The sequence below is a fragment of the Passer domesticus genome, chromosome 5, assembly GCF_036417665.1.
Source record: "Passer domesticus isolate bPasDom1 chromosome 5, bPasDom1.hap1, whole genome shotgun sequence".
Classification (NCBI taxonomy): Eukaryota; Metazoa; Chordata; class Aves; order Passeriformes; family Passeridae; genus Passer; species Passer domesticus.
In genome coordinates, this window is record NC_087478.1 from 76,258,306 (window position 1) to 76,267,551 (window position 9,246).

Below are 9,246 nucleotides of genomic sequence, written 5' to 3' on the forward strand. Positions count from 1 at the left end.
GGAAAGCACGGGAGAAGGGCTTTTCTACCCTTTTTCCTCCCCCATTACATCTCTCCTCAGTGAGATGAAAAAACCGTGCTCACTTTGCTGATACATCGTGTGCTTTGAGAAGACAAGGGGTGCAAGGTTGTAAGAAGTCAGTTAAATCCTGAAGTAGGAAGGATGTAGCCCTGAGCTTTGAAATGTTAACAGAGGTGAGATTTTTTGTGTGCAGGACCAATGGCTGCCAGTCTCTCTGGATACACAATTTAGGCAATTGTTTCTCCATCACAAACCAAAGCACATGCATGCCTTGCATAATGTTGTTTGCCACCATACAAATATTTCTTTTCTGGCCGCTGTAGGGGCTACAGATTGCTTTGCTGATCTTCTGCATCAGATGGCTTTATCCTTCTGGTACTGCATATATGCAGATCTGAGGTCTGTGTAAATATGTATAAACAAAATGCATATTCTGTAACACGTTTATTTTTAGTCCCTATGTTTTTATGCTAGGGATGAAGAAGTGTGTTTGATATCATTGGTGTAAAGTGATTAATGCTAACAGTGGAAACTGAAACCTTATCAGGGCTTCTAGAATTAGAGTTGCTGGTTGTAAGTGGTTTCCATATAAACACTGTTCTCTTAGTTATTCTTTTGATTTCAGGAGAGCAATGCTTGTGTAAATTAAGAGTTCTTTCTAAAGAATCCTGGCAAGAGAGTTTCTTTTCAAGAAGAGCTTGGAAGTGATGATTATAATGAACTCTGGGAGCAGTGTGCCAAGTCTGTGCTCCTCCGAGCAGAGTTCTGCTCACATTGAGTGCAGCCCTGTGTGCATGTGTTTGGAAACCACATTTGAATGACTAAAGAAAGCTGAGGAGCAGAGCTTACACTCAAACATGTCAATTTGGGTATATATGTGAGTGTCTAGGTATTTCTGTATGCATGTGGACACAAATAGCTTTATAAATACTGCATATCCACTGTGTAACAGTTTTCTGTGTGATACTGATGCCTTGTGAGGGCTGACCTAGAACAGAGCCTGGACAGAGTTAAAGAATAAAGTAGGGCTTTATTAAAAGGCCTCAGTGGATACACCTTGGGCAGCACAAGAGCCCAGCCAGGGCTACACCCAAAATGAACCAAAATGGTCACAAAATGCATGACTGGACACCAGGTCTCTCACTTTTATAAGTCCTGGTCCACTTGCATACTGGAGTTAATTGTCCAATTATAGCTTTATATTATGAAGTCCCATCTGTCTTGGTTTTCTCTCTTCATTCTGTCGTTGTTTATGCTCTTGGGCCTGAGATTTGATCATTTGTCCTTGATCCTCAGCTACAGAAGGAATTGCTTTGTCTCCCTACTCTGTGAAGAGAGCTCACCATCCCCTAATATAAAGCTCAGAGCTACACACTAAAGCAGTACAAAATCTGAAAAATATAAAAGCTAAAACCTGAGGCATCAATATCATGTCAATATACACAATTGTCTCTGTGATAAGAGACAAATATAATGTCAATATATAGGATTGGATTTTATTTTAAACTGTAAATTGCATTAACTTCTCTGGCTGACTTGGCAGAGGGAATTATTATTGTTCCACTGCAGATTTAATCACAATATTTGTCCTTGGTGATCATCACGTTGCCATGATTATTTTATTTTAAAGACCTTTACATGTTTACAGTAAAAAAAAATTTCACCTGTGCAGTTGGTAGTATAACCATTCTGGAGAGAGTAGTTTTAAATCTGTAAGTTTTGCATTAATTGTTTTCTGTTCCTGTCTGAATTGTTAAAAGAGTCCAAGCTCTTCTACTCCATTATATCATCACTTTAATCTCTGAAGCCTGGGCTGCAGTCTTTCTGAGAATTGCTAAAATCTGTTAACAATCAGTGTTGTTTTCACTGAAATTAAAAATTGTATCAAGGTGATAGTTTTGTATCAACTAATTAGGGCTTAGATGATTGTTATATTTTTATTGCGCTTTGTATAACAGAGTTTTGAGCCAAATTTGTGACTTCAAGCCCCAGTCATAAGAAAGAGGTGGTAAGGAGGCAGTAAGACTCAGGTGGGCCTCTTGGTGTCACATTTTCTTCCCAGATCCATTTTGTCCTAAGAACAAGGGCCCATTTACTCCCAACAACATTTTGCTACCTCCTTCCTTTTCTAAACACTTCCTGGAACCTTCCACTGAGTGGTGGAGGGTTCAGTCCTCACCTTTCTGCTCGTTTCAGTGAAGAAATTTCTGATCTTCCTGTTTTCTTTTTGAATTCCAAGCTCTGGTGTGTTTTGTGCGTGTGCCATGAGTTTGCTCAGATCTCTGTGGCTGAGCTGTCCCATCAGTCAGAGTCTGGTCATCTAAACAAAGCTCTCTCAGGATGTTTGCTGGGACAGTGGCCCTTTGGACTCCATTTTTTAATCCATCTGGATGCTGGCATTAAACACACCCTTGCTTTTAGACAGGCACATGGGCTTCTTCAGCTCTGGGATGAGAACTATGGATTAGACCCAGATAAAGGATATTTTTTTCAACATTTGCTAGATGTTGAAGATCTTCCTGCCCACGCAGGGAGATTGGACTAGATGACCTTGAAAGGTCCCTTTCAACCCAAACCATTCTATGATTCTATAGATAGGCAGATATTTAGTTGCCTTCAGATTATCTATAAGCAGGAAAAAGGACCCATTTACTACACCATTTGTTCATCTGAATGGATTCAAATTTGTAATACTTGGATTTCCCAAAGCTGAGTGCAGAACCAAGTAGAAGTTGAGTTTCTCCACTGCAAGCTTCTATATTGCAAGAATTAATGAACTTGGTTTAAACAGTTTCTTTTGTGGCCTCTTGTAACACCTTTGCCACATAGGATTTTTCTGCAGTTCTTCTATATATCTGCAGCCTGCCAAGACAAGTGTTCTGTGTTTGTGCTCACTGAGCTCCTCCTAAGATCAGTGACAATATGATATTTCTACAATGATGAAGGCTGGGCTCAAATATATTTTTTTTTCCTTAAAACACGTGGCTCATGAAAAAAGTGCTCTTCTTACCCTGTCCTTATTGAATTTCTCTCTAGTTCTGCAAGCATTTTATTAATATTTTTTGTCATTATATAGAATCATCACAGAATCCTGGAATGGTCTGGGTCAGAAGGAACCTTAAAGTTCTTCTCATCCCATCCCCTGCCGTGGGCAGAGACACCTTCTACTATCCCAGGTTGCTCCAAACCTTATCCAACCTGGCCTTGGATGCTTCCAGGGATGGGACAGCCACAGCTTCTCTGGCTACCTGTGCCAGGGACTCATTGGCCTCACAGGAAACTAACCCTATTCTGTTTCAGTATTAAGCCATTTTTACATGTCCTGTCACTCCAGGCCCTTGTACATGGTGTCTCTCCACCCTTCTTGTTGGCTGCAGAGTGCTGTTTCAGAACTGATGGTGTTTCATACTGTGAAAGAGATGCCCAGACCTGAAGTGAGATTTCTGGTTGCTATTCTGCTGATGATTACTGCTGGATTCATGTTAGTGTTTTAGGTACAACATTTGAACCAATAACTGAAGATGTTTTACATCAGGTAGATACAAAAATATTTTACTGTCAAATACATTTTGTAATTTCCTATGGCATTTGAGCAAAGGAGTGTGGAATGCTTTCAGCAAAGTCAGTGTCTTTCAGAGCCTAACATAAAAAAAGTAAAGAAAAAAAGATTAACCCAAAGCATTGTATCACTGACATCATAACAGATTGACAACAATTAAGAAATAGAAGGAAGAGATGCATGGGCTCACTTCCAGTCCTGTAGAATCAAGGAAGGGAAAACTTGGATCTCAGTAAAATTTGTTAGCTTGTTTAACTTGGTTGCTGCAAAGTGATCCTAAAGGGACTCATCACTGAAAGTGAGGACAGAAAGTTGCTGGACCAGCCCTTTTAATAAAATCACATTTATTTTTGTGATACATTTTACAGTATATATTTACAACTGGGAATTAGGAGGGAAAACCTGCAGGAATAGAAGCCAGGCAGTACAGGAGACACCTTTCCAAGTCACTTTATTTAGGTCCAAGTTATTTTAAATTATTTTTCACCTTTAACTTTTGTAATCCTGTATTTCTCCAGCAACACAGATCAGCCAAGGGTGAGATGAAGAAGTGTGAGGACTAGAGGACACAGACGTTCCAACAGCAAACTCAGGATTGCTGAGCCAGGGCACTCAAACATCATGAGTCAGCCTGTTCCTGGCTAGTCATGAGACTGAATTAAAAAATCATGGGCTGTTCTCAAAGCAAATTTGGGCTTCTTCTTGCTTGCCCTTGGATTCTGGTTTTGTTCCATGCCTGGGATGTGTTTGCAAGTTTTTCATTTAAGTCCCAAGCAAAGGGCATTTGAAAAGCAAGTCTGGCAAGAATGGGCCAATGTGTAAAAAAGGCTTCTACAGAGACATAAAGAGAGTAAAACAGGCATCACAGAACATAGCAGGATGAATTGCTTGGCATCCTTACACAACTCACCTAGTATTTAACTGGGGCAAGGACAGGGAAGCTGATGTTTAACCCAGAAAAAAACAGGGAAAGCATTTAGGCTGGGAATTTAGTGTGGAAAACAGGAAGTATCAGGACATCAGCAACCTTTTTTGCTAACTTGCATGAGCTGCAGATTGGAGATTAGCAACCATTTTTGGGCTGAGTGTCACTCAATCTGCTTGTTCTGACCCAGGCAGTGTGGCCACGACTGGGCCACAGCCATGAGACACCACTACACCTGAAAAGTTTGTGTTCACCTGGGGAAGGGGCATGAGCACAGTGTTAGTATACCCAGTATCCATCTTCGTCCTTTATTTTGACAGCCCTGTCAACTTTTGGAAAGCACTCAGAAGCCTTTTGTTTTACCATCTTTTGAATGAGAGTTCACAAGCAAATGAGAACACTTTAATGCATTGCTAGAATGTTGGCGGTCAGGAGAGAAAGTCTCACTCATGCAAGGGTTTCATACATTGTTTTCTGATGGCCTGTTGTGTTTTGTCTATGCACATCTTTCATTGCACTTATGCTTGGGGCAGAAAGGACCGTTTAAGGAAACTCACTGTGTTTATTTAAAGAAGAGAAAAAACCTCTGAGAATGCAGAATGTACTTTCTAATATTCTTTGGAGCTGTTCCCCATGATTACATTAATTGCATTGAACATGGAGACTTTCTATCCTATTTCATTTCATTTCATTTCATTTCATTTCATTTCATTTCATTTCATTTCATTTCATTTCATTTCATTTCATTTTTTTAACCTCAGCTTGTACAGCTCCTAGCACAGTTGTCATACTGGGGAGCCTGTGTGTATGCTGCTGCAATAGCAGGAGATAATTAGTGTACCCTGCCCTGCTCCAGAGAATGAGTGCATGGACTGCATGAACAAAATCCTGTTGCTCAACACTTCTCATCTGACTTTCTCAGATCCCCTATTTTGAAGATGATATTCCCACAGCCTCACTCTGTGATGCTCTGCAATGTTGCTTTCCAGTGATATCAACAGGAATGGTATTGATCTGAAATATTCCCAGAGTGATCCTTGGAGCAAAATTTGTCGAACGAGTGTTATGTACAAATTCACCTCAACGTACAAAAGAAATTCAATTCTCCTCTTCAAAGCAGAGTGATAAAAGGATTCTGGGGACTGGATCAGCTTTGCAAGACAGTGAGGCTGGAAGTGAAGGACAACAGCAACAACAAAATTGAACAAGAGGATGGGGATGAAGAGAGAAAAGAAATACAATATCTAGGAGGCTTCAGTAATTAAAACCATATAAAATATCTGTGCTCTGCAAATTGATATAGTTTCAAAAAGCCATTACTGGGACTCCACTATGGGAGTTCAATATATTTTCTACCCTAGGGCTTTGTTCAGCAGAAATGTTAAGCAGGACGTCTGTGTGCAGGAGCCTGCTGAATACAGTGGAATGGGCTGCTTCATCTTCTCATCCCATTCAGCAGAAATTTAACTGTCCTATGAAAATATGTCTCAGTACTGCTGGGAACTTTTGCATAGAGCCAAAGAGAGGTGAAGGCTTCATTGTAATGTTCCTCTTGCTCCCTGCTGGGTCACTGTCTGTTCATTGCACTACAAAGCCCTGTTGCTTTCTGCCACAGGAATTAATTTGATATTTTCCTTTGGAGCAAAAATGGGTTTGGGTAAAATTCCACATGGGAACCTTGCGAACGGATGTGCGTGAACTTTGTGTAAGAGCAAAATGTGGCATCAGGCAGCTGAGTCAATTGTGATGAAGCCAAAGTGATCGGTGTCTGTGGCAGTTTCAGTTCAAAACCAGGCAGAAACACCAATTTCCTGTAGTGGTTTTGATTTGCCAATTAGAGATTTCACCAACTTCTACATTTCTCAGCCAATGCACCAAAGAGCTTGGTGGCTAATCACCAGTGCACTCCCTGCTGTGAGACAGGATTAGGAGAAAGGCAAAGCAGGCTCAAAACTTGAAAGGTTATAAAGAAAAATTTATTTGCAGTAACTAAAAGAAAGAGTAATAAGAATGAGAACAAAACCTTCAGAACACTTCTAAACCCCCCCCCCCAACCTTTTCTTCCCCACTGACAATGTAAAGAAACAAACCCTAAAATTTCAGTCAGTTTACCACCTCTAGGATAGTCTTTCTTCAGTTCACTTAGGGAGAAAAGTCCCTCTTGTTAATGTTATGGAGACTTCACAAGAAAAAACAATTCTCTCGTGGCTCTCTCACGAATTGCAGCCGCCCAGGGAAATCTGCAATTGTGAAGTCCCTCTCATTTTCCACAAGCTTTTCCCACAGCTGTGTTTATGGGCCATGTCAGCTTATGGGGTACTGTTTTAAAGATGAGCTGTTCAAAGGCAAATTTCTCATTATCTGTCTCTAAAATCATCTTCATCTCTGGGAACAGAGATCTTCTTCTGGGGGCACAGGACCACTCTTCTCTCCTTCTCTGTTCAAACTTCTCATAGGATCACAACTACTTGAACATCTGCTTACTTTGGCACGGAGGCCTTTGCTTGATATCAAATTGAACCCTGTGGCTTTCAGGCCAGATGTTGGAAATCGCAGCCATGGCCCGGCCCATGGCACTCCCTCCCCTGCCAGGAGGGGACTGGCCCCAGGGCAAGGGGACCAGGCCTGCAGCATGGCACCAGCCTGGCCTGGCTGAGACAGGGGGCTGGGGTGTGTTAGCTCTTTGCCAGAAAGAAGAGAAACAGGACCCTGGTTTCTTTCATCTTTCTTTCATCTTTCATACACAGAGGCGTGTAGAGTGTTCTGTTGGCTAAAAGCTTTGCATCACTTCTATAAGTGTCACCCATGTTAAACTTTGACTTCTCCTTCACTTGACCACAAGGAGGTCTCTGTGGTCTCTGCCAGAGCCAGGCCTGGTTTTTAGCGTAGTAGGACAAACACAGATTTCCTCCATGACAGATCAGAGTGAAGACATTAGTGACAAAGATACCTCTTCCATAAGAGTGTGCTTCAATTATGAATCAGCCTTGGGCTAATAGCTGCTTATTCTTTCCTACCTTTCCCTACTAAAAAGCTTAAAGAAAGTATTTTCCAAACTGCTAAAGAGATTCAAATTCATAACTCTCGTTTGAGCTAGCTTCTAAATCTCCTTGGCAGCTTGGGAAACCTTAGGCCTAGCATGAGACATTTTTTCTATTACTGTGACTTTCAAGCAGGTTTATCTATCAATCTGCCCATGCTTTCCCAGGTGCCATAGGGAGATGAAACTGTTCAGAAAGCATTCTGTGGAGACAGTTGGCTCGTTACCTCCTGCCTGAAAAAGAGGTGAAGGCATTGAGATAGGATTCTTTTCTTAAAGGAGATGAGCAGCCCAGTTTCAAGATGTCAGTGGGGCTCAAGTATGAGTGCCCACATCATGGAAGGGTTGAAACATTGCAAGTCCTAGTGAGTGTTCACTTGGAGGTTACACATTTCTTTTCTGAACCTTTTACACTTTGACATAATGTTATGCTGTATTACCTATTTACCCTTGTACTTATACTTCTACCCTAAATTTAAAAAAGGAAGAAAAGGAAGGAAGGAAGGACAGTGAATTTGTCTACTCTTTGTTTCTATGTGTGTAACTTAGTACATCTCAAATTGACTTGATTCTCCAGAAAAAAAATGTTAGCACTCTTTCCAATTTGAAAAGAGAAACATCCAGAATTGACTGATCTAATTTAGCAATATTCCTTAAGTGTCAAGGTCATCAGAGGGATTTTCAGAAGTGTTCAGCATTATTATATCTCATTTGAATTTACTCCTCACTTCAAAATTAGTGATGTTAGCCCAGCATGAGAGCTTTAGGAAATCACACTGCATTGATTTAGATCTCACGGGTGGTGATTGCCCTGTAGTGACATCATGAATGTGAATCAGGGCTGGGTCACACTCTCAGGACTTGCTTCAACCCAGGCACAGCTCCTGCTTGGAGTAAGCTGCTGGAGTTCTTTCTGCACTGACTGTGCAGAAACAGTAGGATATTTTTCCAGAAAGAACCATTTTTTTGAGCAGCTTTTCCCAAATATCCAAGACTATGTGGAGTTTAGCTCCCTTCCCATACAAACTGCTCTATCATATGGGGACCATACCAGAATTTGAGTTTTCAATAGGACTACACTTTTTATGTCATTTACTTGGATTTAAAAGTGTGTTTAGAGAGATTCAAAATGTTCTTTCAAAATTAAAATAATTGACTCAGAAGAAAATTCTTTTGTTTCAACTCTTCCCAGGGAAAATGAACACAAAAATCTCCTGTAGTGTATTGTGCTTCCAAAGAGCAGCTCCTTCACTTTACCAGACACCGTGGAGTAGATGATATGTGAGCAGCAGCACGCAAAAACTAAGTTTGGTATTTGGAATAAAAATAAACTGTGTAGGGAATGGAGGTGACTTTACTTCTTTGCCCCCAAATAAGGGGTGTGTACCTAGAGTTTGGGTATGGAGGGATGAGTAGAAGGACTTCAGTCAATCCTTCATGTTCACTCTTGACTAGAGTGGAATGTATTGCTATTTTACCTGAAGTTCTACATTATACTTACTGATGCAGCTATTTTTCAAAAAAACAGCATGGGGGCAGTGCTGCTTGGCTTGCAAATGTGACAAAAAGTTTGATATGAAAAGATTTTTTTCCTTGCATTGGCATGTCTGCATTTTTCAGAAGTTCTTTTACCTGTGGGTATGACAACACAGGGAGGCATTTTTCAAGGTTCTGAAATGAAAGCAAAAGCCCAGCTGACAG